A 27736-nucleotide genomic window follows, 5' to 3' on the forward strand; every position below is an offset into this window, starting at 1 on the left:
TGTCTGGCCATAACCAGGTAATTATACTTTAGCACCTCCTTAACAGTTTCTCACCTTCACTCCACTTATGTCTTGATCATGAAAGTAGCAAGCAATCTTACGCCACATTTAGTATGTTAGTGATTATTTTCTGAACTTGCTGAGACGATGTGTGCTTTTTTTTGTCTTGCTAAATGTCACGATTTTATCATTTTGATGATGAATGATGTTTTTACTACTTTGCAAAATGTAAACCTGCAATACCAATGCTGCTATCACAGAGCCATTTACCCAAATCACACCTGTCAACACTGGGATTTGAAAATAAGGGAAATCTTCCGTCGCCCTGCCCCGGGCTGTCCCACCACCCCTACCATTGTCCACATACCCCTTACATTTAGACAAGGGTACACACACTGAATCCTAAAATCACCACTAGGTAACCCTTGCTTTAAAATATCAGTGCAACAAGGATTGGGTTAACTAGTTCCTCATGACAATAATTAGTGACTAGTCTGTTAGTGATTAGTGGCTACATTTGAACATTAATTCATCATTAGTGACTAGTGACTACAATTGGTGACTAGAAGTAGTGTTTAGTCCAAGTGACTACACTAAGGTAGTCAGAATTAGATACCTGGTTGAAAGTGACATGCCGTGAATGTCCCTGTATCATATAAATGAAAAAAGGGCATATCAATTCAGCCATTAGATGTTGAGAGAGGCTACTGGCAATTGAGACACTTGGTAGGAGAGTGTGATTAAGAAAACGGTTGTGAGCGAGTGAGTGGGAGAATGGATGGGGATATCATTTTATCCATCGTGGGGGTCTCACATCTCATGCTCTCATGGTTATTCTTTCTCCTCTTCTTGTTTTATTGGCGGGTGCGAGTGCCGATTGATTGAATGACACTCGTCACTAGATGTTACAGCTAATGTTCTTCATTCTCTGTCTGGCCCCTAGACGTGCGGTGGGCAGGCCCACCGGTGTGTGGATATTCCCTGATGCCCACCTGCCAGCCCCCAGCTATGGGTTAAATAGTGCCACTGCCTAGTGGATACCTCGGGAGAGGAATAGGCTACGGGAGTAAACCCCTACAGAAAATCAACATCCACAGTGCTGTTGTTTTTTGTTTTGTTTTTCTTGCCCTTTTGTGTGTGTTTAAGTGGGGGAGTACTGCTGGTGTCGTGTGTGGCTGCCGCTTCTCCCTCTCGTAGCCCCCCTTCCCATCCACCCCTGTATGCTTGTGTTATGTTTATCTGTTGTCTTGTTGCACCGCCGTTTATTGTGAAGTGACTTTGCGTGTTAGAAAAGTGCTATATAAGTTTAATTTATTATTATTATTATTATTATTATTATACTCCCACCTGCTTTAATGGAGGGGAAAGTAGCAAGCACATCAAATAGGCCTGGTGGTTATCCCTACCGTCAACATTACCGCCAACTTTCTTTTTCATAAAGGTTAAATGTACGGGAGATTTATGGGAAACGGGAGGACAGTGGGAGGGAAGGGTGAAATGCAGGAGAATCCCGGGAAAAACGGGAGGGTTGACAGGTATGACCTAACTCACTGTGTAAAGTACCAGTAGCAATTGGCACCAACAGTGCCCATCTTATTGAGTCATGGGGCAATTAAATTTCAAGGTACTTATTTAAAACAGATGAGCTATTTGGATTACTTATAATTTCATGTGGGCATCTCTTCCGGCAAAGCTATACTGGAGATGTGTCTGGCATGAGAGTAGGAGGAGACATGCAGCAGTCTGTAGGGTGTGATTCTCAGGGCCTCTCTAAAACCACAGTGACCCCTGCTGGATGGATAAACCTGTTGGGCTGCAGTGCACGTTTCTTGCTTTCTTACTTTCTTTTCTTGTATCATTTTTTTAAGTTGAGCAATGGAAATGTATTTTATGATGAAGCTGTTTGAAATTCAAAATACTGAAAGTTGAGTTTTGATGAAATGCATTCTGTATGTCCTGTAGACTGCAAGTGTGTGCAAACCCAAAATCCTCACTAATACTGAGCCTGTGTGCACACATTTCTTTTGTGTGTGTGTGTGTGTGTGTGTGTGTGTGTGTGTGTGTGTGTGTGTGTGTGTGTGAGAGAGAGAGAGAGAGAGAGAGAGAGAGAGAGAGAGAGAGAGAGAATGCATGCACGCATGCATGCATTCACAGATGATCAAGAGAGACAGAGTATATTATGTGTGTGAAAGCATCCAAGGTTGTGGCAAATTGTAAATGTTGCATTGCTCCCCCATCTGTATTTATTCCAGGTCATATCTTTTCATTATGTATCACCAAAAAAAGTGAATAATTACTATCTTTTCGGGGGGACAAAATGAAGATACTATATATATAAAAAACAAACCACAAATCAAAGCTGTTAAATGTGACGGTATAGTTTCACAGCATATTTTTGAAAACGTTATATGGTCTCCGTCCTGTAAGTGCACTTTTATATACTACTGTAGCATATTTATCCAGACATTGTTAATTTAAGAGGAAACTCCTTAACAGTAAATGAACAGCATGAGCCTCCCACGTGCTACATCCCATGTCCCCCTGGCGAAACTCCTCACTGTCAGGTGAAAAGAAGCGGCTGGCGACTCCACGTGTATTGGAAGAGGCACGTGGTAGTCTGCAGCCCTCCCCGGATCAGCAGAGGGGATGGAGCAGCAACTGGGAAGATTCGGAAGAGTGGGGTAATTGGCCGGGCACAATTGGGGAGAAAAAAAGGGGGACCCCCCTCCCCAATGGTCCCTGCCTGAGTTAATTCATTAAGTAAAAGCAAGTTAACAATCAGAGCACGACTCAACTAATCACTGTGATTTCAGTATGGCTTCAGATGAGGATCAATTACAGGGCAGGACAACTGTCCATTACAAAGTTCACATGCTTATCTTTTTCCTTTTGAGCAATGGGGACTCTCAGATGAACACAATGCAAATGAGCATACAAGAGGAGAACCCCTAAATACTCGTTATCTCACATTCACAAGCAAGTTCCTTTGGAAAATGAATACATTATTCCCTCCACAGGGTCTCCAAAGGGTTATTTGGCTAACAGCCTCCGACATCTCTTTTAGTGAGAATAAAAAATATATACAAGTGTACTGCTGCCACCCTCATTGGGTTCCTTGTTTGTGCATGGGGAGAACATATTTCTAAATAATTCTTTTTTTTATGTCACATCGTGCAGCATAAAGCAATGGAACAAGAGGAAATTATTAGGGATGGGAAATAGCAAAAATCAAAATGCCATCTCAGTGAGCATTATTTTATCTGATGTCGCTGCCACCAAGAAGTATGCCTTCCTTTGAGCTTGCCGTTTAAGAGTTGAACAAGTTAAAGTGCCATTTCCTTTATTTGAGTGAATCATGGCTTTGTTGCTTGGGCCATGTCGATCTTCTAAAAATGGCTGCAATGTTGAACTTTGGGAAGCTGAACGTCGTGCAAAGCACTGTCACTCACTCAAGTGCAGAGTGAGTGACAGCTCAGTGCCCCGGACATTGTTCAGTGAAGCAAGCGTGAGTTTCCAGTTCAGCAAGCGTGAGTTTCACTTTTGGCGGACACGGACACCCTAAACAGCGGAACTGCGCTTTCACTACCCACTAGCTAACTTTACTGGATTCCTACAAGATTAATACAGTGCAAGTATTGATCATATATGTTGTGCTGACTGCTTTTTTTTGGGGGGGGGGGGCTGTCACTTTGGGACGCACCCCTGAGAAAAATCCACCCACACTAGTTTTTTTTAGCTTAAATAATATTTAATATTTTACATTCTTTAATCAATCAATTCAACAACAGGCAATGACTGTTACGCATTTTTACGCAAATGTTGTGTTTGGAAACATGGAAAGTCAAATGAAAACGCACTTTTTTTAAACATATGACGAAACGTGTCCTTACTTGTTTGGGGTGAAAAAGTTGACCAGGCTGTAAAGAAATTGTGCAATACGGAGCAACAGAAACGGAATTTTTCACATTTATCTTACGCCAAGTAATTACCAACTCTTCGTGCTATGTTTAAAGTTGTTGATAGTGTAACGGGTTATTTTCTTGCCCGGTGCGGGACGCGATACGGGGTGTACTGCACCACAAGGCGACATCACTAACCGCTCGGCTAAAGGGTCAGACCCGTTAGCTAGGGACTAACGTGTCTTATTAGTAGTTTACAATAGTGTACTCCTATCACACCCTGAGAAAAAGAGGATAGGGTATATTTGCTTGTAACAAGGTAAAATAAACCCTGAGTCACCTTTGACTATAAAATGGTCAGACTAAAACTGACGTAATGTTTGAACAGAGCCAGAGGCGGCGCTAGGGTGTGGCTTGGGTAGGCTATATCCGTACCACAAATTGCGTTAGCACCACCTTAGCCCCAACACTGATCTCAGTTCAGTAGCGTTCAGTATCCCCATATGGGTATTCAACGTGGCTGTCAGTCTGTCACTGTCCCGAGATCAGTGAAGAGGCTTTACTTTGACACGTCACTACGCACTCGCATGAGCCCGCCAGATGCGTAGCTACGTTCAAAAAACGGGCGGCAACTGCGATTAGCGTAGCAGAGTGACGATGTTAGGCTAGATTGTGGACAGTATTTCATTTGATATGCATTATGAGAATAACTGGTCTCTTACTGTGAAAGGTAACAGAGCGGAAGTTCTAGCGCAAAGGACGATACCAACTGGTTTTGTTCATGTGGGTGACTTCCTGGTTTCATATTAACTTCTTACAACGCATTAGTACATATCTATAATGGTCAAAGTCAATTTTTACGCACTAAACCTATGTACACCAAGTGCGAAACGTTTTTTCCGCTTTTTCGTGTTCTATTTCGCGCCACGATAATAAATCAATAAAAAAATAAAGCAGTCTCGTCTGGCAGTGCGCTTGAGGTAAAATGGAGACAAGCAGTAGCAGTGACGACGATATGGTCTTTTTACCAACTCAAAGAAAAAGGAAGTTTTGGGTGTTAAAGTGTGTTGTTACCTTCTACTAATGATACGTTACAACTCGTTTCAACCCCACGGGGCTATAAACTTTAATAATAACTTCGGCACGTAAGGTTATGCATCATGCTCGGTCCGTTATTCCAGGTGCAACAACCTAAACGACCCCTGTGTAAACAAGGAACTAAACAATGGTTCCTAACAATAGTTCCTATTGTTACATCCTTTCTCTTTTCAGTTTCTTCTTTTTTTTTAGAACCTTTAATACATTTGCACAACATTTGTGATTCACTTTTTTTTCTTTTTCATTCATGCCCCCCCCAAAGTCCATTAGTGCTACAGATCCATTCATCTATGTGAGGTCACAAAGTCTTTGTATCGCTGCGGCTGCACAACAGAGCGGCCTGATCTGGTGGTAACAGGGTTGGCCCTGTCACCAGTGTCCTTGGTTTTGTTTCCTGCTAAGACACTGCGAGAAGGAACACTCTCTGAATGTCCGGGTTCAACACTCTCTGGCTGACTGGGGCTGCTGATCTCCATGTCCACAGTGTCAGTGAAGATTGCCCCTGGTGCATGCCTGAGGTGTCTGCGATTTCTCCTGCTGACACCACCCGTGTGCAGCTGGACCTCATAGGATCTCCTATCGACCGGCCTCAGCACCTTGCCCACTCTCCAGCCAGTGTGGGGTGCGAGAGGCTGAACTCTCACACATTCACCTGGGGCAAGCGTGTCCAAGTCTTTAGCCGACCTGTCGTAGTATGCCCTCTGCCGTTGTTGGTTATTTTGTAAATCCTGTTTCACCTGCACAACTTTCGGCTGTAACAGGCTTGCCTTGGTTGGCAGTAGTGTTTTGGTACGGCGACTGAGCAGCCGCTGTGCTGGTGTGGTATCAGTACCCTGTGATGGTGTGTTGCGGTGGTCCAGAAGGGCGAGATAAGGATCCCGTCCAGCAGCCTTGGCTTTGAGCAAGAGTCTTTTTGCTGTCTTAACAGCTGACTCAGCTTTGCCGTTGCTTTGCGGGTAACCTGGTGATGAGGTTTTAAGTTGAAATCCCCACAGTCGACTGAACTTCTGGAATTCTTGTGACGAATACTGTGGGCCATTGTCCGAGATTACAATATCTGGGATACCTTGGCGGGCAAAATGAGCTTTCAGCTTCCGTATCACTGTGGTTGACTTGGTATCTGCCAGGTAATCTATTTCCCAAAAATTTGAGAAAAAATCAACAATTATGAGGTAGTCTTTGTTTTCAAACATGAACAGATCCGTGCCCACCTTTGCCCACGGCCTGCTTGGCACATCATGTGACATTAGTGTTTCTTTTTGTTGTTTAATGTCCATTGATCTGCAGATGTCACACTTTGCTATATATGATTTTATTTGGTCGTTCATGCCCTGCCAATAGACACACTCCCTAGCCCTCCGTAGGCATCCTTCCACACCCAGATGTGATGCGTGTAGGCGGCAAGTGATGTCTTTCGTCAATGCATCAGGGATGACAGCGCGCTCACTCCTGAACACTATTCCATCTTGGTGGCTTAACTCCTCTTGGAATGAGAAGTAGGGCTTGATTTCCCTTGGTGTTTTTGACTTATCGTCAGGCCATCCTTGCTGTATCATTTTGATGAGAAGCTGCAGTGTTTCATCCTCTTTTGTGGCAGATCGTATATCATGTAGCCTGTCTGCTGCGATAGGTAAGCGTTGTGCCATGTTGACAGTCTCTAGTTCTGCATCCGGTGCACTCTCAGGAAGATAAGCTCTGCTCAGAGTGTCTGCTAGCAGCATGTCTCTACCTGGCACATATACTACATCTAGATCAGCGGTCGGGAACCTATGGCTCGCGAGCCATATATGGCTCTTCCGGTGACGGCATATGGCTCCCAGACAATTTTGAGTTGAAAATTATTTTTTTTTCAAAAAAATCAGTTTGGAACTGATTTTAAAATACTTGTGATATTTCTTAATAATACTGTGTCATTTTAAAGTAAACAGAAATTAGTTTTGAAGATAAATTTCACGGGTCACGGGTCACCCGTGGGTCGGGTCGGGAACCAATGGCTCGCGAGCATGTCCGGGTCATTGTAAAGGTGAAGAAATCAATTTTATCAGATAGCCAACTAGTTTATCCGCTTCAACCCTTGTAACGGAAAAGATGGCGAAAAGAAAAAAAGACGATGATTACCGTGCATTCCAGGCTGCGTGGACAGAGGAATTTGCATTTGTGGAGAGAGCAGGATCTGCGGTATGTCTAATATGCAATGATAAAATTGCATCGATGAAACGGTCAAATATAAAGCGGCACTTCGATACGCACCATGCTTCATTTGCATGGAAATCTCCAGCGGGGGACAGACAGCAGGAAAAGGGCATGCGAGGAGCTACAGCGGAGAGTGCAGACGAGTCAGCAGCAAATACGTGTGTGGACCAAGCAAGGTGACGGGAATTCCGCTAGCTTTGCGGGGGCTTTGGCAATAGTAAGGAATGGAAAGTCATTCACAGATGGCGAGTATGCCAAAACATTCATGCTTGATGTGGCCAATGAACTGTTTGATGACTTCCCAAATAAAGACAAGATAATCAAACGAATAAAAGACATGCCCCTGTCAGCAAGAACTGTGCACGATCGTAGCATCATGATGGCAAATCAAGTCGAGGAAACACAAATTAAGGACATAAACGCCGGGACATACTTTTCTCTCGCGTTAGATGAGTCAACAGACGTTAGCCATCTATCTCAGTGCAGTATCATTGCCAGGTATGCTGCAGGTGACACACTGCGTGAGGAAAGCTTGGCTGTTTTGCCAATGAAAGGGACAACAAGAGGAGAGGATTTATTCATGTCTTTCATGGAGTTTGCTAAAGAAAAAAAACTACCGATGGATAAACTTATTTCTGTCTGTACTGATGGTGCACCCTGTATGTTGGGGAAGAACAAAGGATTTGTAGCGCTTCTCCGTGAACATGAAAAGAGAGCCATCCTAAGTTTTCGTTGCATCCTGCACCAGGAGGCGCTTTGCGCTCAGACGTGTGGCCAGGAGCTTGGCGAGGTGATGTCTCTGGTCATTCGAGTGGTCAACTTTATTGTTGCCGGAGCTTTAAATGATCGCCAGTTTAAAGCTCTGTTAGAAGAAGTTGGGAATCATTATCCCGGTCTGCTTTTACACAGCAACGTGCGTTGGTTGTCAAGGGGGAAGGTGCTCAGCCGTTTTGCAGCTTGCCTGAGTGAAATCCGGACTTTTCTTGAAATGAAAGGCGTCAAGCATCCTGAGCTAGACAACGCTGACTGGCTCCTGCAGTTTCACTATCTCGTGGACATAACTGGCCATCTGAACCAGCTCAATGTGAAAATGCAAGGTATTGGAAATACAATCTCATCCCTTCAACAAGCAGTGTTTGCATTTGAAAGCAAGCTGGAAGTCTTTCTCAGGGACATTGAAACAGGTCGTCTTCTGCACTTTGAAAGACTGCAACAATTTAGAGATGCATGCTTAGCGAGTGACTCCACTCAACATCTGGATCTCCAGCAGCTAGCTGGCTTTACGTTCAATCTCCTGCAGTCATTCAAAGCACGTTTTGGAGAATTTCGTGCGCGCACTGGTCTTTTCAAGTTCATCACTCATCCACATGAGTGTGCAGTGGACAAAATCAACCTGACATGCATCCCCGGGGTCTCTATCGGAGACTTTGAGCTGGAAGTTGCTGACCTGAAGGCATCAGACATGTGGATGAGTAAGTTCAAGTCACTTAATGGAGAGTTGGAAAGTCTTGCGCGACAGCGAGCAGAGCTGGCGAGGGAACACAAGTGGACAGAAATTAAAAATCTTCAACCTGAAGACCAGCTGATTCTTAAAACTTGGAACGAGCTTCCTGTGACATACCACACAATGCAGCGTGTGAGTATTGCCGTATTGACCATGTTTGGCTCTACATATGCATGTGAACAGTCTTTCTCGCATATGAGGAACATTAAGACCAACCTACGCTCACGTTTAACTGATGGAAGCCTCAACGCCTGCATGAAGCTCAACCTCACCACGTATGAACCAGACTACAAGGCCATCAGCAAAACCATGCAGCACCAGAAGTCGCATTAAAAGTAAGACATATTTAATTTATTATACGTTAAAAATACTATATGGCTCTCAATGAAATATATTTAGAAATATTTGGCTTTTATGGCTCTCCCAGTCAAAAAGGTTCCCGACCCCTGATCTAGATCATACTTTTGTATGCGCAGCATCATTCCCTGCAGCCTTTTGGGTGCACTTAGTAGAGGTTTTCTCACTATTGTTTCCAACGGCTTGTGATCACTTTGCACCGTCACTTTTCGGCCGTATGTGTACTGGTGAAATCTTTCCATGCTAAAAACCATTGCTAAGAACTCCTTTTCTATTTGTGCATACCCACGCTCTGTTTGAGTGAGTGCTCTGCTTGCAAATGCTATTGGCTTACCCATCTGCATGAGCGCTGCGCCTAAACCTGTGTCTGAAGCGTCACACTGCACTGTGAGTTCCTCATCTGGGTTGTAATATTTCAGTACTGGGACCTTTGCTATAGTCTCTTTCAATTTGAGGAAAGCCTCCTCATGCTGTGCTGTCCAGTTCCACTTCCTGTTTTTGTGTGTCAAATCTCTCAACACTATGCACTGGTCTGAGAGGTGGGGACAAAACTTGGCTAGATAATTTACCATACCTAGCAGCCTTTGCACTCCTTTCACATCAGTCGGTGCCGGCATCTTCTCAACGGCAAGCACTTTCTCTGGATCCGCCCTGAGTCCATCAGCCGTCAGGCGGTGTCCAATGTATGTGGTCTCCTTTTGTCTCAGCTTGAATTTGTCTTTGTTCAGCTTGATGTTCTTTTGTCTGCATCTTTCAAGAAACAGTCTCAGTTTTCCATCATGGTCACGCTCAGCTTCCTCCTGTGTTTCCCCTTGGCCTGTGATCAGTACATCGTCAGCTATAATGTACAAGCCCGGTACACCGTCCAGCGCTTGTGTGAGCTTTCTCTGAAAGATTTCTGGGGCCGGACTTATCCCCATTGGCATCCTCAGCCACCTGTAACGTCCGAATGGAGTGGCAAATGTTGTTAAATAGCTGGACTCCTCCTCCAGCTGCACATGCCAGAATCCACTCTTGACATCACACACTGTGAACACTTTTGCTTTTGACAAGTCCGGTAAAATGTCCTCAATGGTTGGCAGTGGGAAGTGACTGCGCTTTAGAGCTTTGTTCAAAGGCTTGGGATCGATACACACTCTTGGTTTCCCACTTGGTTTCTGTACCACCACCATTGCACTGATCCAATCTGTACTGCATTCCACAGGTGTTATGATCCCTCTTTGCTGTAGGTCCTGTAGCTCGTCCTTCAGTGGTTTCATCATGGCGACTGGGACCCGCCTCTTTGGCAGCTGTACTGGTTTCACTGTGCTGTCCACCTCTATTTTGTATTTTCCCTCGAGGCAGCCATCGCCAATGAACACATCAGCATACTCATCTTTAATTTGTCCCATTATCCACTGTCCTGTTGTTGTTTCTGTTGTGACAATACTGTCTATTGTCATGATGTTTTCATATTGCACTTTTATCAATTTCATGGCCTCACTGGCTCTCCTACCCAGCAGAGGCACTGTACCAGCTGCATTCACCACCTGGAACTCTAAGCGATATAGCTTGTTGTTTCTCGGGTTTCTTATTTTCACTTTACATTTTCCCAGTGGTTTTAATTTGGTTTTATTGTACATTACTAGTACACTCTTCGTGTGTTCTAATTTGGCATCTGGATTCAGCAGGTTAATTGGGATGATATTGCAACTGGCACCACAGTCTATTTGGAATTTGATCATGTCCTTGCCTAGAAGCATGCCAGCATAGAGAAGCTGAGTTTTCTTCATTTTCTCAGTTTCTTTTACACAGGTGATAATATCTTCATATTCATCACTCTCAGATTCAGTTGTTATTTTACTCACATATTTCTTTTTCCTTAGTTCCGGTTTTACTCTGCATTTTGCTGCAAAGTGGTTCTCTCTTCCACACTTTGTGCACTTCTTCCCAAACGCTGGGCACTTTTGTTTACTTTTCTCATGCGTTTTTCCACAATATCTGCACTCCACAGTGTTGCTCGTCTGTTTCCGATACTGTGCTCCTTGCACTGCATGTACCTCTTCCACCATCGATCCCGAGATGGTTTTCACATTGTCCTTTGAGAGCTCAGCGGCTCTGCACAGCTGCAAACATGTGTCCAGTGTCAAGTTTTTCTCTCGGAGCAGTCTTTCTCTTACGATTGTGTTGTTACCTGCACACACAATCCGATCCCGAATGAGCGAGTCTCTCACTGTCCCAAAGTTGCATGTTCTTGCCAACACTCTCAGTTCCATGACATAATGGTCTATATTTTCACTGGTGCCCTGGTTTTTTGTAAAAAAACGATAACGTTCCAGTCTCGTTAACGCTGGGGTCGCAGTGATCATCAAACTTCTCGGTAACGTCATCTAACGTCCATGCATCCTTCGGTGTGTCGCCCAGTAACGTGTCCATAAGTTCCCTGCCGCTCTCCCCGACAAGATAGCTGAACAGTTTCACCTTCTGTTTGTCATCGGCGTCAGCCATGGCTAAATCCACATACAGAGCAAACTCGTCCCTTCAGGCCTTCCATGTCCTCGAAAGGTTGCTTGAGTCCAGACATAACGTTTGCGGTGGTTTAAGCCCATCCATGTCACACGGCAGTCTCACGCTAGCAGCTAATGCTAACATATACTGAACGTTGCTTAGGAACACTAACCGCTCTCCCGCTCCTAGAAACTTTTCCGCACCAAACTTCAAACCGAGTCGTCCGCCGCTGCCACCATGTTAAAGTGTGTTGTTACCTTCTACTAATGAGACGTTACAACTCGTTTCAACCCCACGGGGCTATAAACTTTAATAATAACTTCGGCACGTAAGGTTATGCGTCATGCTCGGTCCGTTATTCTAGGTGCAACAACCTAAACGACCCCTGTGTAAACAAGGAACTAAACAATGGTTCCTAACAATAGTTCCTATTGTTACATTGGGTGCATCCTATCTTGGAGAGGCGAGCGGAACACGGAGAGTTTCACCGGCTCATCCAAGAGCTGAAACTGTACCATGGTCGCTTCGGGACTTACTTCAGGACGTCTGTGGCACAGTTTGAGGCACTGTTGGCGGTACTAGGTCCTCACATCTGTAGGCAGAGGACCAATTTCCGAGGAGCGTCGGTAGACCCAGAGCAGCATATGGCAGTGTGTCGGAGGTAAGATATGACTCGGTTTATCCATCGATATGCTACAATTGTCTAGGCTACTTTAACTGAATTATCTTGTCTTTCAGACCGTTGCCTTTATAATTGACATTACGTTTATCAAACAAGACATTGTTCTCCTAAACTAATACGATAAGACGTTCCGGTATTGTTTTCAATGACCTCACGACGCCAGGCTCTCCTCGGGTCCATGACGTCGACGTACAACAAGCGATACCATTGGTCAAACTGATTTTGTCGCCGGCGAATTCACTTTTCGGCGAGTACGCAAAAATCAAACCGTTTAGATTACATTTCTTTCGCACCGCGGAACTTCGCATTTGATGTGCACACCTTCATTCATTCTATCATTTGCGAATTAATCGCGCTAGGTGTGTAAGGAATTAGTAGTAGCTAGTCGGTAAGACGAAATACCAACTAGGCCAAGTTAATAAATCAAGAACGTCAGGCTAATGGGTAGATTTGTCTTTAAACGTCCTCGGACGGAATAGGTGCTAGGCCCGAGCACAAGTGAGAGAGAAGAGGACGAGCAGCTGCAGCAGGAGCCTTCTTCTTCCAACTGCCACCCTGAAGATAAACAAGATGGGCAAGGAGAAGAGGCGATGGAAGATGAGGAAGAAGATCAGCAAGAGGAAGAGGAGAGGGAGTTGCACCACCAGGCACGTCCAGCGACCGAGGTCACTAGCCATGCTAATCCAAGTGCTAGTAGAGCTAACGTTAGTGACATTAACCGACGACCTGGGGATGGACCCCGGTGCCCAATCAGGAAAAATTACCCTTCACAGCTAATGGGTAGCCAGCAAAGATCTGTTAATGCTACCTGTTTCGACATATACACTACCGTTCAAAAGTTTGGGATCACCCAAACAATTTTGTGTTTTCCATGAAAAGTCACACTTATTCACCACCATATGTTGTGAAATGAATAGAAAATAGAGTCAAGACATTGACAAGGTTAGAAATAAGGATTTGTATTTGAAATAAGATTTTTTTTACATCAAACTTTGCTTTCGTCAAAGAATCCTCCATTTGCAGCAATTACAGCATTGCAGACCTTTGGCATTCTAGCTGTTAATTTGTTGAGGTAATCTGGAGAAATTGCACCCCACGCTTCCAGAAGCAGCTCCCACAAGTTGGATTGGTTGGATGGGCACTTCTTGCGTACCATACGGTCAAGCTGCTCCCACAACAGCTCAATGGGGTTCAGATCTGGTGACTGCGCTGGCCACTCCATTACCGATAGAATACCAGCTGCCTGCTTCTGCTCTAAATAGTTCTTGCACAATTTGGAGGTGTGTTTAGGGTCATTGTCCTGTTCTAGGATGAAATTGGCTCCAATCAAGCGCTGTCCACTGGGTATGGCATGGCATTGCAAAATGGAGTGATAGCCTTCCTTATTCAGAATCCCTTTTACCCTGTACAAATCTCCCACCTTACCAGCACCAAAGCAACCCCAGACCATCACATTACCTCCACCATGCTTAACAGATGGCGTCAGGCATTCTTCCAGCATCTTTTCATTTGTTCTGCGTCTCACAAACGTTCTTCTTTGTGATCCAAACCCCTCAAACTTGGATTCATCCGTCCACAACACTTTTTTCCAGTCTTCCTCTGTCCAATGTCTGTGTTCTTTTGCCCATCTTAATCTTTTTCTTTTATTGGTCAGTCTCAGATATGGCTTTTTCTTTGCCACTCTGCCCTGAAGCCCAGAATCCCGCAGCCGCCTCTTCACTGTAGATGTTGACACTGGTGTTTTGCGGGTACTATTTAATGAAGATGCCATTTGGGGACCTGTGAGGCGTCTGTTTCTCAAACTAGAGACTCTAATGTACTTATCTTCTTGCTCAGTTGTGCAACGCGGCCTCCCACTTCTTTTTCTACTCTGGTTAGAGCCTGTTTGTGCTGTCCTCTGAAGGGAGTAGTACACACCGGTGTAGGAAATCTTCAATTTCTTAGCAATTTCTCGCATGGAATAGCCTTCATTTCTAAGAACAAGAATAGACTGTCGAGTTTCAGATGAAAGTTCTCTTTTTCTGGCCATTTTGAGCGTTTAATTGACCCCACAAATGTGATGCTCCAGAAACTCAATCTGCTCAAAGGAAGGTCAGTTTTGTAGCTTCTGTAACGAGCTAAACTGTTTTCAGATGTGTGAACATGATTGCACAAGGGTTTTCTAATCATCAAATAGCCTTCTGAGCCAATGAGCAAACACATTGTACCATTAGAACACTGGAGTGATAGTTGCTTGAAATGGGCCTCTATACACCTATGTAGATATTGCACCAAAAACCAGACATTTGCAGCTAGAATAGTCATTTACCACATTAGCAATGTATAGAGTGTATTTCTTTAAAGTTAAGACTAGTTTAAAGTTATCTTCATTGAAAAGTACAGTGCTTTTCCTTCAAAAATATGGACATTTCAATGTGATCCCAAACTTTTGAACGGTAGTGTATGTATATGTCACAATTTAGGTGGCTCAAGTTCTTTTGCGCCCCAGTGCAATTTCAGGACAGACGACCAACAACAACAAGTATTTCTTGAGGTAGCAATTTAATTAAGGAAAAAGTAGAAAAAAACAATTTAACAGAATTGTCCATTGAAATACGTCCATAAAAAGTGTCTTTTGTGGATTTCCTATAGGCTACAAAACATTCCAAACAGTGTCTCTAGATCCGTAGTCAGAAAGGTTCCTATAATCCAATACTGCAAGGATTCCTATATTCCATGTAGGCTACTCGTCCCAATTTTGTCAGTCCGAGGCATCTGGTCTCCTCTTCTGGGAGCGAATTCTCGTTCGTTGGATTTGTCGTCCTTCGTCGGGTGGATGTGGGATTCCGGATAGGCGGCTTCGACAGCCAACGGTGACCGCACTCGTTCTGTCCCCAGGTCCTGCTGGGTCTCCTCATTTAAAGGAGTCTCTCAATTTACTACACCTGAGCACAATCAAGATAATCGGGAAAAGGCATGCAGAGCGTTACTCAGTTCATGGGGAGAAGGCGTATCATTGGTTGAACGTCGATCTGCGAAACACGTGAGAAAAAGGCAGACTTCGTCACCAAGTGACATATACAGCCGGATGGAATATTCGATTGAGAAGGACTCGGCGTTCTGCTTCGCCTGTCGACATTTTTTGGGTGGTGGTGGGCAGCGGTTCCATTCCGAGCCGGCCTTTACTCATGATGGATACAAAATTGAAAGAACGCAGCAACAGCTTTTAAAAAGCACAATTGGAGTTTGGCATACAGGTTTGTTATGGAGGCATGGGCTGAGTTTAAACTGGCAACAAAAGATGGCTCGAGAAAATATGATTGACGCTGGTCATTCAAAAACCGTGAAAGAAAACCGTGACTACACGAGAGCTGTTGTGATGTCCCTACGTTATACTGCATGTCAAGGCATTGCTCAGCGAAGTCATCGGGAGGATGAGGAGTCTGAAAATAAGTGGAACTTTGTGGAGCTGCTAAACTTAATTGGCGAATTTGACCAGACCGTGGCAAAGAAAATGATTGACAACCCAAAAAACGCCAAATACACGCACAAAGACACCCAAAATAAGATGAGAAATAAGCGATGAAACCAGGGAGGCTGAACATTTCGCCCTACTGGTTGACGAAAGCAGAGATATTGGTAAAACGGAACAAGTTTCCATTGTTGTGCGGTATTTAAAAGGAGAAGTGCGTGAGGAATTCCTGCACTTTACGCACGCCGATGGCCTGGATGCCAACTCGCTTCTGAAAAGCATAAAACAGACCCTCGGCCAGTGCACCGTTGACCAAAACTTGTGTGTGGGACCGTGTTATGATCGGGCTGCCGTCATGTCGGGTTGCAAGAACGGAGTAAAGCAGAAATTTGAACAGGAGGTGCCGGGTGCATTGTACGTCCACTGCCATGCGCACAGACTAAACCTAGTGTTGGTTGATGTGGTCAGCAACGTGGAGGCAGCAGCAGAATTTTTTCAAAGTGTACAAATGTTGTACAACTTTTTCTCCCAACTCGGTCGTTCATGACATATTTATCAAGAAACGGAGAGAAATGGAAACTGCACAGCTAGTCGTACTTAAGAGCCTATCCGACACACGCTGGGCCTGTCAGTACTTAGCGTTGCTGGCTATCCGTAAATCTCTACCTGCAGTTAGAGCGACACTCGTGGATGTCATGTCTCAGTCCAATGCACGGAGGAAACCTGAGGCCAGAGCCGTGAGTGGACTTATTGGTGAACAGTTTGTCTTGCTTCTCACGCTTTTCGAGGATCTGTTCCGCATCACAAAGTTCATGTCTGACCAGATCCAATCTCCCAGCTTTGAGCTTGCCACAACAATGGATTTAGCGGACTCTGTGGTAGCGACACTGTCAGACCAACGGACAGAGGAGTCGTGGAGGGAAATCCGGGAATGAGCAACGCACCTGTGCGTCAAAGCCGGAGTACAGTGTTGGACCCCCCCCCCCCCCGGAAAGGAGACAGGCACAGCGCCCTCGACGGCTACAGGAGTTTGTTGTCGAGGCCCCCATAGAGCGCACACCTGTTGCTGATATGCCCCCAGCTGCGCTGCGTGCACATTGTTTCGACCCGGTGATCGACAAACTTGTGACTGAAATGAAAAGACGTTTCTCAACCGAGGCTGGGGGTGTGCTAACCGGTGTCTCAGCACTCAGCCCCAAACACGCGTCTTTCCTAGACAAGACATCTCTGCAGCCCATGGCCCAGTTCTATTGAGTGACAGAAGAGAACCTCACTGCAGAGCTACACCAGGTTAAGCGTCTGCTGGAAAGAAAGAAAAGCAAAGGACATGCTGTGGGATGACATGGCGGACTTTCTTGCTTTAATGCGGCCTTACCAGGACGCTTTTGTGGATTTACACGAACTCATCCGCATTGCACTGACTCTGCCTGTGACCTCTGCAACGTGCGAATGCAGCTTCTCTTACCTCCGTCGCATCAAGAACTATCTACGGAACAGCAGCGGTGATGCCCGAAATACCAATTTGGCCCTGTTGGCCATCAACAAACACAGGACGAAGGCTTTGGATGTCCGGCGCGTCATTGATGTGTTTGCCAACAACCGCCTGATTGTGCTCCTTTGAAGCCATCAATGGTGAGTCTGAATATATTTTAAATTAGCTAATATGGTTGATTTGGAAACTCTGCTGACAGCATTGTCTTTCGCTGGGACACATCGTGTACTGTTGCTATGGTGTTGTAGCGTACTTGTTTTTAGCTTAGCTAAACCTAGCCTGGTTTAGCAGAGCTTAATTTACGTTGTTAGCTTTGGGCTACGCTTGTGGTTATTTTGTTTCTCCTGCCGGGGATGGTAGTTTTTAACTTGGATGTGTTTGTAGTTAATTGTGCTTTGGGTCAGTTTAATGCCTGTAGGAAAGCTGGCTTGGGTCATCCTCGGGTTGATAAGCGACCGGGCAGCAGTCTTATCAAGAACTTAGCTAGGTGCAGCGAGTGAGTTAGACAGAGTGACACATTTTTGTTCTGGCTCTAGGCCATATCTTAACGCTGCCGCCGTGCAGCATAAATGCTATGTGTTTGTTTGCTGTCGCCGTGGAGCCTGTGAACTAGTCGGCACGACTACTATCCTGTCTAAACTTAGTAGTAGCCTAGTGACCGTCCGCATTACTGTTGCTGTCGATGTAGGCTAATATTGCGTGTGAAAAAGGGAATCGGTGGTGCAATCGTCTTGCATAGTAGACTAATGCGTGGTATTTATAGTTGTTTGGGAGGGGATGCTATTCCATTGTGTATATATTCACATTGAAATTTTGACATTGATTCAAGCCCGACCACTGTATGGATTAGCCCTACCGTAGTTTAACCAAGAAAAATACTCTGGCGCCGCTGCTGAAAGGTAAGTGGAAAAGAAATGATAGATTTGTTTCCATCACACTGCATTACTGGGAATTGTGAATTAAAAGATGAAAACATAAAAACAAAACATAAATATATTTTTCAGCTTGATTGAGGCAGATAAGTAAATATGTTGTTAATAAAAAAGTATCCAAAGGAATTGAATCAAGTGCAACTGCACTTGGTTATATATCCGTGAAGACGTTTCGCCTCTCATCCAAAAGGCTTCATCAGTTCGTGCCTCAGAAAGGCTTGCTCTTGATTCAATTCCTTTGGATAACTATGACCTGGATGAATGAGAACATTCACAGACAAAAAGTAGTTTCAAAATACAAATGAAGGTCAATGAGAAGGTCAAGAATTTATGCCATAAAATTAACAGAAATAGAGTCTTTGAATTTCTCAACTACCAGTGAAATACTCTTTCCACATCAAATATAGGAGGTATATCATTAACAGCTCAAGTTATTCAATTCATTCAAGTTTGCAGTTGCTTCCCCCCCCCCCATCAGTGTCTCACGGTCCCTCCGTCATGGGCTCCGTAGTCATTTTCTCATGGCTGCAGTTCCTACACAAGTCAGGTATCTCAGGACACCACATCCTCATGGTGTCCGACCAGCATTGGTCAAGTTAAAGCGTTTGCTTCTTCATGGTCATGGCTGGGCGCTGCTCCCCACTTCTGACTGGATACTTGACTCATCATTTGGTTTCGGAGAGTGTAATTGGCTCGGCAGGAGGACCTCAAAGGTAAAGCTTATGCGCTTGGACTGGAAGATGCTATAAGTGTTGTCAAATCTCAAGACGTACACTCCGGGGCGTTCGCAGGTTAGCGAGCCGTCCTCTGGCACTAAATGGCCGTTATACCACTGACTGGGCACCAGCTCTTGCATCTGGCCGGCCCTCTGCCATTCGCCCCCACACGAGTAGTTTGTGCCAGAACTACAAAGTTCTTGTTCAGACTGCAGGCACATCGGATTTGTGTCTCAAATCAAATCTTTAAGACATAGTGTCCGCACTGTTATTTGCAAGGGATCAGATCGGATTTGTGTGTCCAGAAATCACCAATATATCTCCATGAGTTGCTGTGGTAACAACGTAGGAATGAGTAACTACGTACGCTGGTGACGCAGTTTACCAACCCCGAAGCATGAGAAATGGAGATCAATCATCTCGCCCTCAAAACAATCGCGCTGTACAGAACTACTCCGTCGAACGACACAAACTCAGCGAAGGAGGAGGCTAGTATACATTACAATGTCCTCTGTGATGTCCTCCATACCGCTGTCTGCTACTAGCAGCATGGGCGCTGCTCAGCCGCTCTGATGCGCCTCAGTCAGTCAGTCTGGATTTGACGTTGCGAGTGACGCAAAAAAAAAAGAAGATTGAAATCCCATTTGGGCAGCCAGAGCATCCGGACTGAGATGCATCTGTAGAAATCCGATTGGAATCGCGATTCAAACCTCCGCAACTGGACGTGGTATATATCCGTGAAGACGTTTCGCCTCTCATCCAAGAGGCTTCATCAGTTCGTGCCTTTCTGACTAGACCAAGCTAGTCTGACTGGCTGGTGATGAGACTCATATATTTATCCTCTTTGGAGTCGTTATCAGAGCTATTGATATGCGTGGCTCTTTGTGATCCGATGTGAAGCAGCGACGGTCGTTGGGGGTGTTAGTTTCGACTTTGTTAGTTCTCCATTCAGTGGTCATGAGTAGTTGGAGCCGTTAGTGACCGACTGTTCTTGGAGGCTAAGCTTCTTGAGTCTCCTGGGTAGAGATGAAAGGACGGCATTGTAAGTGGGAGATAGGTGGTGTCGCAGACCTCCTCCTCTGTTGAGGGATGGTTTTTCCAGTTTCGCATAGATGGCTTCCTTCACTCCTCTTTCAAACCATCTATCTTCCCTGTCCAAAATGTGTACGTTGATACACCTAAAGGAGAAGACACTCCTTCGAGGACAGCAACGTATCATAGGCCGCGGAACCAGTAGGGCCGTGGCCATACCTACTTTGGCGTGCATCAAACATAAACGTGTAAAAATTCAAATCGCAAATACGTTACATTCTTAATGTATTGCACTTTTGCGCGCTTCCCAGGCTAATTTCCACTAGCTGTAAGCCTACGTACAGTACGTAGCCTATCACAAGCAACAAACTTCGTTTCCTAATGATTGATTGGTTATTTGTGTCACGTGAGCTTAGCGTCACACAGACGTGAATTTCACAGAACAAAATACCAGCGCTCTATGTAAGTAGACTAACTGCTAGTGTGTTCGCTAAACTTTAAACAATAGTAACGTTAAAATGAATGATGAAGCGTCGAAAAACAACTGATTTCTTCGGGTCAAAGTTAACCAAGGTAGCTGAGACAACCACCCTCACTCCAGCCCACGATGAGCCCTGTGAGGGACCAGAAGTAGAATGTCTAACTGTCGCTGCTCCAACTAGCCCCTCTGCCGCCGCTACCCTCAACGTTATGAGCCTGTCGCCAGATGTACACAGGCTGTTGAAATTGTTTTATACAATTCCCGTGTCAACTGCCAGCGCCAAGAGGTCTTTCTCAACCCTTCGTCGTATGAAGACTTATCTAAGGTCAACAATGACTCAAAGGAGACTCAATGACTTGATGTGCAGCCACACACACAGGGATGCTTCGGCCAATGTGGATGGTCTCGTCATTGCCAGTGACTTCATCCAGCACAACGAGAGACGGAGGAACTTTTTTGGGAACGTTTAAGACGGGGTGGTGAGTGTTGACATTTTTTAATCCTATGCAACTGGACTTGACGTGTCAAATGATTTATGCTTTCTAATCATACCGATTATACTATTTGATTGTGACTCAAGTGTAGGCTATAATCAGGACAAATAAAAACGGCAATAATAAATGATAATAAATAAAGTTATGCGTTACGAGTGTGGCTTGGGGGGTGGGGCGTCACGTCATTCTTGGCCCTACCCATTCGGATTGCGTTCCGTGGCCTATGGGCAGCATAGATATGGTTCAGTGCACGGCGCCAGATGAAACATTTGAAAGTATTTCAATATGTGACTGTTGTATGGGTCAAATGTTGTGGTTTTGGTCTATTTAATGGAGCTTGTGAGCGCTCTGCAAGGTATAATTCTTCACTGATTTGAATAAATGTGGCAAGAAAAAATACAGTGGTATGTAACTATAATGCATCGAGTTATATTGCACAAATACTTGCATCGGAACGTCTGATACAACCCTAAGATGTAATACTCTTAGAAGCTTTAATGTCTGTAATCCCACCTAGGAATTTCTCTCTAGATATCATGACCTGGGTCTATGTTGGAATCATGGGCGTAGTTTGGCTAGGGTAATTGGGGTCACTGCACCCCCTAGCGTCCAGAGACGCAAACTGCAACTCATCCAAAACATTCTGTATAAGATTGAACGTTTGTTGACTCTTTCGCAAGTAAGTTCTAAAATGTGTCAATGCCAAATGTTGACATTTCATGTATTCCGGTGCTTGCTTATACTATGTTATAAACATAAGGTACACAAAATTGTGTTCAAAGAGGCCAGGTTACTGTGGTAAGCCAATTTTATCATGGCTGTTGGTCGTGGCCATTATTTGTTGTTAGTGGTTAGTTTGCCCTCAGCGAGAAATAAAGTTTTTTTTTAATCTAATTGAATGGATGATTATTCATAGAAGCCAAGCTTCCCCCAAAAGAAGGGACCAGTAAAATATGAAATGATGAGAAAGTCTTAATTTTTGTTTCTCTGTGTTTTTTATTTCCAATGCATGGATCTCTCTCCTGTTCTGGAAAAATGAATCGAGCGAGCGAAACTGCGGCTGCCCCCCCCCCCCATCTTGCAACGCCACTGATTGTAGACAGTGTCTGTGTTGTCTTGAAAGCTTTTAAATGGCCAAGAGTGAGCCATAATCCTGAAAATTGACATCTTTAATTTGGTTATTATAATGTATTAATTATAGATAATATTTTGTTTATCATTGACGTAGCCATTTTAGTTGGTGAAAGAGAATGGGCTTTGCAAATAGCAACATAGCTTTTGACCGAGCTTTATTACCTTGATTTATTTGAACATTTCTTGTTTGTATTTCTTTGTGATTCTAGGATCATAGGCTACGGCAGTTCCATATTGATAGGAAGCTATGTTTATGATGTTTTAAGAAACTTGCAGAATCAATTAATTGGATAGCTTTAGTAGGCCTTTTGTTTTTATTTATGTAATTAATGTAGGTTGATAAGTAAAACGTAGCCTATTATTCACCTATAAAATGTTTCGAGAGTGTTCAAGAGGATGCAATAAACTAACATTACACTGTTCTTTATTTAATGCAAACGATAATATTGTAGCATATCAGGATTTGGTAACCTAGCAACAAATGGAGGTGGGCTTTTTGGGGGTGGTCTTTGAGTGTGAGTTGAGAGGAAGTTGGCGTGTTAATGTTTTGGTCTGCGTGGCGAGCAGCTAGTGCAAGTCGTGGGTGTCATAAAAAAGGGCAATAAAACTCACTGATTGACCTGACATCGTGTCTCCGGGCTTCATTATGGATCGAAATGCTTCAATATTGTAGCCTTATTGGGGGTGCAACCGTAAAAGGAAAATACTTCCATAATAATTGCCATGCCTAATGCCTAATGTAAAAGTGTAGTTAAAATGTTAAAACATAATCTGCGCGTGTTATTGGACATCTTCATTGCAACAGAATAGGCAGAGGAGCACAACAGAATGTTCATGCAGGCCACGTATTTTTGCTCACTATATCATCTATTTTTGGCAACTGTCCCCCCCCCCCCCAATCAGAAAGTCAAACTACGTAGTTGGAATTCCCAGTGGCATAGATTTATAACCACAGGCCTTTATTCCAAAGCAATTTTGAAACATTGATAATCTTGGAAAAATAAATTGTTGTCTGTGTGGTTTTCTCCAATGAGGTTTTGTCCATTTACTGGTGACAATTTTTTATTTTTAGTAGCCATCTTTAATTTTGTGGAAAAAAGTTTCACTTTGAAAACATGAGAAACAATAATACATACTTGCCATATTATAATCTGTAGCAGGGCTAAGGCATTACACCTGTGGCGGGGGATACAAATTCTGTGGCTGGCGATGAGGAATGTCTAGGTGATACAGTCAAGGCTCTGACTGTATTAGGGTGATGCGATTTTTTAAATGAAATAAATGGTTGTAGCTAACTACTGGCACACAGCCACATGGTTGAGCTGGAATGAGAATTTGAGGGACTTGATTTGATGTCACGTGATGTCAGATGTGATGTCATCTGACTTTGCCATACCTTGGCTTCTGTTGAATTGACGCCCTGAACAGATACAATTAAAACACTTGCTAGGGGGAGGAAATGCATAATATAAAGATGCCACAAATACCAACTCAGTATTATGCAACATGATCTCGCAGAAATATGTGAAATGACCACGACCTCTCAACACTCGCATTGCGGTGGTGGCACGTAATGTGTTAAATTATATGCCAGCACCACGGAAACAATGCCAATGGAAAGTTATAGTGCCTTAGTTATGATTTTTTGTTCTCTATAAACACTGAATTGTGTGTGATATAACTCATTTTGATGTAATGAGGTTTAGGGTTAGGGTTTTTAGAGAACAAAAAATCGTCACTAAGGCACTATAATACATTCAGTCAAATTACAATAAAAATAACAATACAATCTTTCTTAACTAGAAAATATTAAACACCGCTCATTGCTTGATGTTGTTGAATCAGGGAATTTGTGGGTCCAGCACGACAAAGGATCCTAATTGTCTTTCCATTGGTATTGTTTCCGTGGTGCTGGCAGGTAATTTTAACACATTACGTGCTACCACCACGTAATGTGAGTGTTGAGAGGTCGCGGTCATTTCACGTACATTGCATCCGGAAAGTATTCACACCCCTTCACTTTCCCCACATTTTGTTATGTTACAGCCTTATTCCAAAATTGATTAAATTCCTTTTTTTTCATCAATCTACACACAATACCCCATAATGACAAAGTGAAAAAGGTTTTGTAGAAATTTTTGCAAATTTATTAAAAAATAAAAAACTGAAATATTGCATGTACATAAGTATTCACACCCTTTGCTATGACACTCAAAATTGAGCTCAGGTTCATCCTGTTTCCGCTGATCATCCTTGAGATGTTTCTACATCTTGATTGGAGTCCACTTGTAGTAAATTCAATTGATTGAACATGATTTGGAAACTGGAAACGCACACACCTGTCTATATAAGGTCCCACTGTTGACAGTGCATGTCAGAGCAGAAACCAAGCCATGAAGTCAAAGGAATTGTCTGTGGACCTCTGAGACAGGATTGTATCGAGGCACAGATCTGGGGAAGGGTACAAGAAAATTTCTAAAGCTTTGAAGGTGGGATTCAACATTACATAGCCTCAGGTCCCGAAGAGATGTTTGGATCCACCAGGACTCTTCCTAGAGCTGGCCACCCAGCCAAACTGAGCAATCGGGGGCGAAGGGCCTTGGTCAGGGTGGTGACCAAGAACCCGATGGTCACTCTGACAGAGCTCCAGCGTTCCTCTGTGGAGATGGGAGAACCTTCCAGAAGGACAACCATCTCTGCAGCACTCCACCAATCAGGCTTTTATGGTAGAGTGGCCAGTCGGAAGCCTCTGCTCAGTAAAAAGCACATGACAGCCCGCTTGGAGTTTGCCAGAAGGCACCTAAAGGACTCTCCGACCATGAGAAACAAGATTCTCTGGTCTGATGAATCCAAGATTGAACTCTTTGGCCTGAATGCCAAACGCCACATCTGGAGGAAACCAAGCACCTCTCATCACCTTGCTAATACCATCCCTACAGTGAAGCATGGTGGTGGCAGCATCATGCTGTGGGGATGTTTTTCAGCGGCAGGAACTGGGAGACTAGTCAGGATCGAGGGAAAGATGAATGGAACAAAGTACAGAGAGATCCTTGATGAAAACCTGCTCCGGAGTGCTCAGGACCTCAGACTGGGGCGAAGGTTTACCTTTCAACACCACAACGACCCTAAGCACACAGCCAAGACAATGAAGGAGTGGCAAGTCTGTGAATGTCCTTGAGTGGCCCAGCCAGAGCCCAGACTTGAACCCCATTGAACATCTCTGGAAAGACCTGAAAATAGCTGTGCAGTGATGCTCCCCATCTAACCTTACAGAGCTCGAGAGGATCTGCAGAGAAGAATGGGAGAAATACCCCAAATATAGGTGTATCAAGCTTATAGCTTCATACCCAAGAAGACTTGAGGTTGTAATCGCTGCCAATGGTGCCTCAACCAAGTACTGAGTAAAGGGTGTGAATACTTATGTACATGCAATATTTCAGTTTTTTATTTTTCATAAATTTGCAAAAATTTCTACAAAACTGTTTTCACTTTGTCATTATGGGGTATTGTGTGTAGATTGGTGAGAAAAAAAGCAATTTAATTCATTTTGGAATAAGGCTGTAACATAACAAAATGTGGGAAAAGTGAAGGGGTTTGAATACTTTCCGGATGCACTGTATTTCTGTGAGATCAGGTTAATATTATGAGACCACATATGAGTACAGATGTATAGTTTTCATTCCTTTCACTTTGGTAGATGACCTAATAGTATCCAAATAATGTTCAAGTTCGTTTTTGAATGTGGCGAGAGAAGTTTTAGAATTTCTAAATTTACATTTGTGAATATGAAATTTAGCAAGTAAAAATATAAGATTTACAATAAAAAATTGGTCCGCTTTCTCCTCCTTAAAATCAAAGAAGTACATTTTCAAAGGTAAAGGAAAGATGGGCAATAATGTGCATTTGAATAAAATAAAGGACGTCAGACCAAAACTTTTCAGTATGTGTAAAATTCCAACATAGATGCAGAGCAGTTTCAGGCATAGTAACACAAAATGAGCAACCAATATCAATATCATTTTAAAGCCTTATAAGATACAATTTAGCAGGGTAGAATCTATGAATCCGTTTAAATTTGATTTTTCTTACTTTGTTAGTTAACGGGTATTTGAGAGGTAAAGTCCAAACTGTTTTCCACAAATTAATCCCAAAAGAATTTTACACAAGGCATTGTACTATAATTGTTTGGAATGAAGCTCTTATACATCTAGTTCTACTTTAATGATAATTTGAGATGACTGTTGTTTTTTTGTTTGTTTTTTTTGCATCAATGAGTTTAATTCTCTCGCAAATTCTTATTTTTGTTTGATATTTAAGAAGTTTGTTTGATTATATTGACACAAATCTGAATTCGTACTACTTTCAAAGTAAGTTAGTCTTCCTTTTTTTTAATTGGATGCCAATTTATGGCCATAATTGACATCCAAACCAATATCACCTACTGATACTTTGAGGTTGTATGACTCAATAACAGAATTCGAAAATTTCATTTAAGGGTGCTATGTCATTGTGCTATCATTGAATATTTGTGTTTGGCTGTCTTATTCTCCCTTTCATGGAAAAGCTGCCATTGTTTCCACAAGGGATTGATAGATTGTGCTCACCTTCAAGTTGTTTGCATTATTTATCTTTGTTTCCTATGTACTGCATTTCCATCAAACAGTTTTCCCCATAATTTGCTATCATATGTAACCCAAACTCAAAATTATCAAGCATAGTTTAATAGTGTCTTGTTAAGCATAGCTCAATATTGTCTTGTTAAGCATAGCTTAATAAAACAGTTAGAATGAAGACAAATTAAATTCATATCCTTGGACTATTTTATTGACCACCACTGTCTCCTCGCATCCTAAATGGGAGTGATGAGATGTTCTCACCCTCATCCAGCATACTTTACGGTGGGTAGCCATGTGATCATATATAGTGGCAGATATACACTGCTCAAAAAAATAAAGGGAACACATAAGCAATGCAACGTAGCTCCAAGTCAATCACACTTTTGAGATATCAACCTGTCCAGTTAGGAAGCAACACTGATTTGTGAATCAATTTCACCTGTTGGTAAATTGTCTAATTTCCACCAGGTGGAAATTAGACAATTTGCAAGACAACCCCTATAAAAGGAATGGATTTGCAGGTGGTGGCCACAGACCATTTGCCTGTCCTCATCTTTTCTGGCCGATCTTTGGTTAGTTTTTCATTTTGCTAGTGCCCTCACCACTAGAGGTGGCATGAGGCGGTATCTGCAACCTACAGAAGTTGCTCAGGTAGTGCAGCTCATCCAGGATGGCACATCAATGCGTGCTGTGGCAAGGAGATTTGATGTGTCTCCCAGCACAGTGTCCAGAGCATGGAGGAGGTACCAGGAGACAGGCCAGTACACCAGGAGACGTGGAGGGGGCCGCAGGAGGACAACAACCCCGCAGCAGGACCGCTATCTGGTCCTTTGTGCAAGGAGGAACAGGAGGAACACTGCCGGAGCCCTACAAAACGACCTTCAACAGGCCACTAATGTGCAGGTTTCTGCTCAAACAGTGGGAAACAGAATGCATCAGGATGGTATGAGGGCCCGACGTCCACAATTGGGGCCTGTGCTCACAGCCAGACACCGTGCAGCCCGATTGACCTTTGCCAGAGAACATCTTGGTTGGCAGATTCGCCATTGGCGCCCTGTGCTCTTCACAGATGAGAGCAGGTTCACACTGAACACATGTGACAGACGTGAGAGAGTCTGGAGACGCTGTGGAGAACGTTCTGCTGCCTGCAACATCCTCCAGCATGACC

Source organism: Lampris incognitus, chromosome 6, assembly GCF_029633865.1.
Source record: "Lampris incognitus isolate fLamInc1 chromosome 6, fLamInc1.hap2, whole genome shotgun sequence".
Classification (NCBI taxonomy): Eukaryota; Metazoa; Chordata; class Actinopteri; order Lampriformes; family Lampridae; genus Lampris; species Lampris incognitus.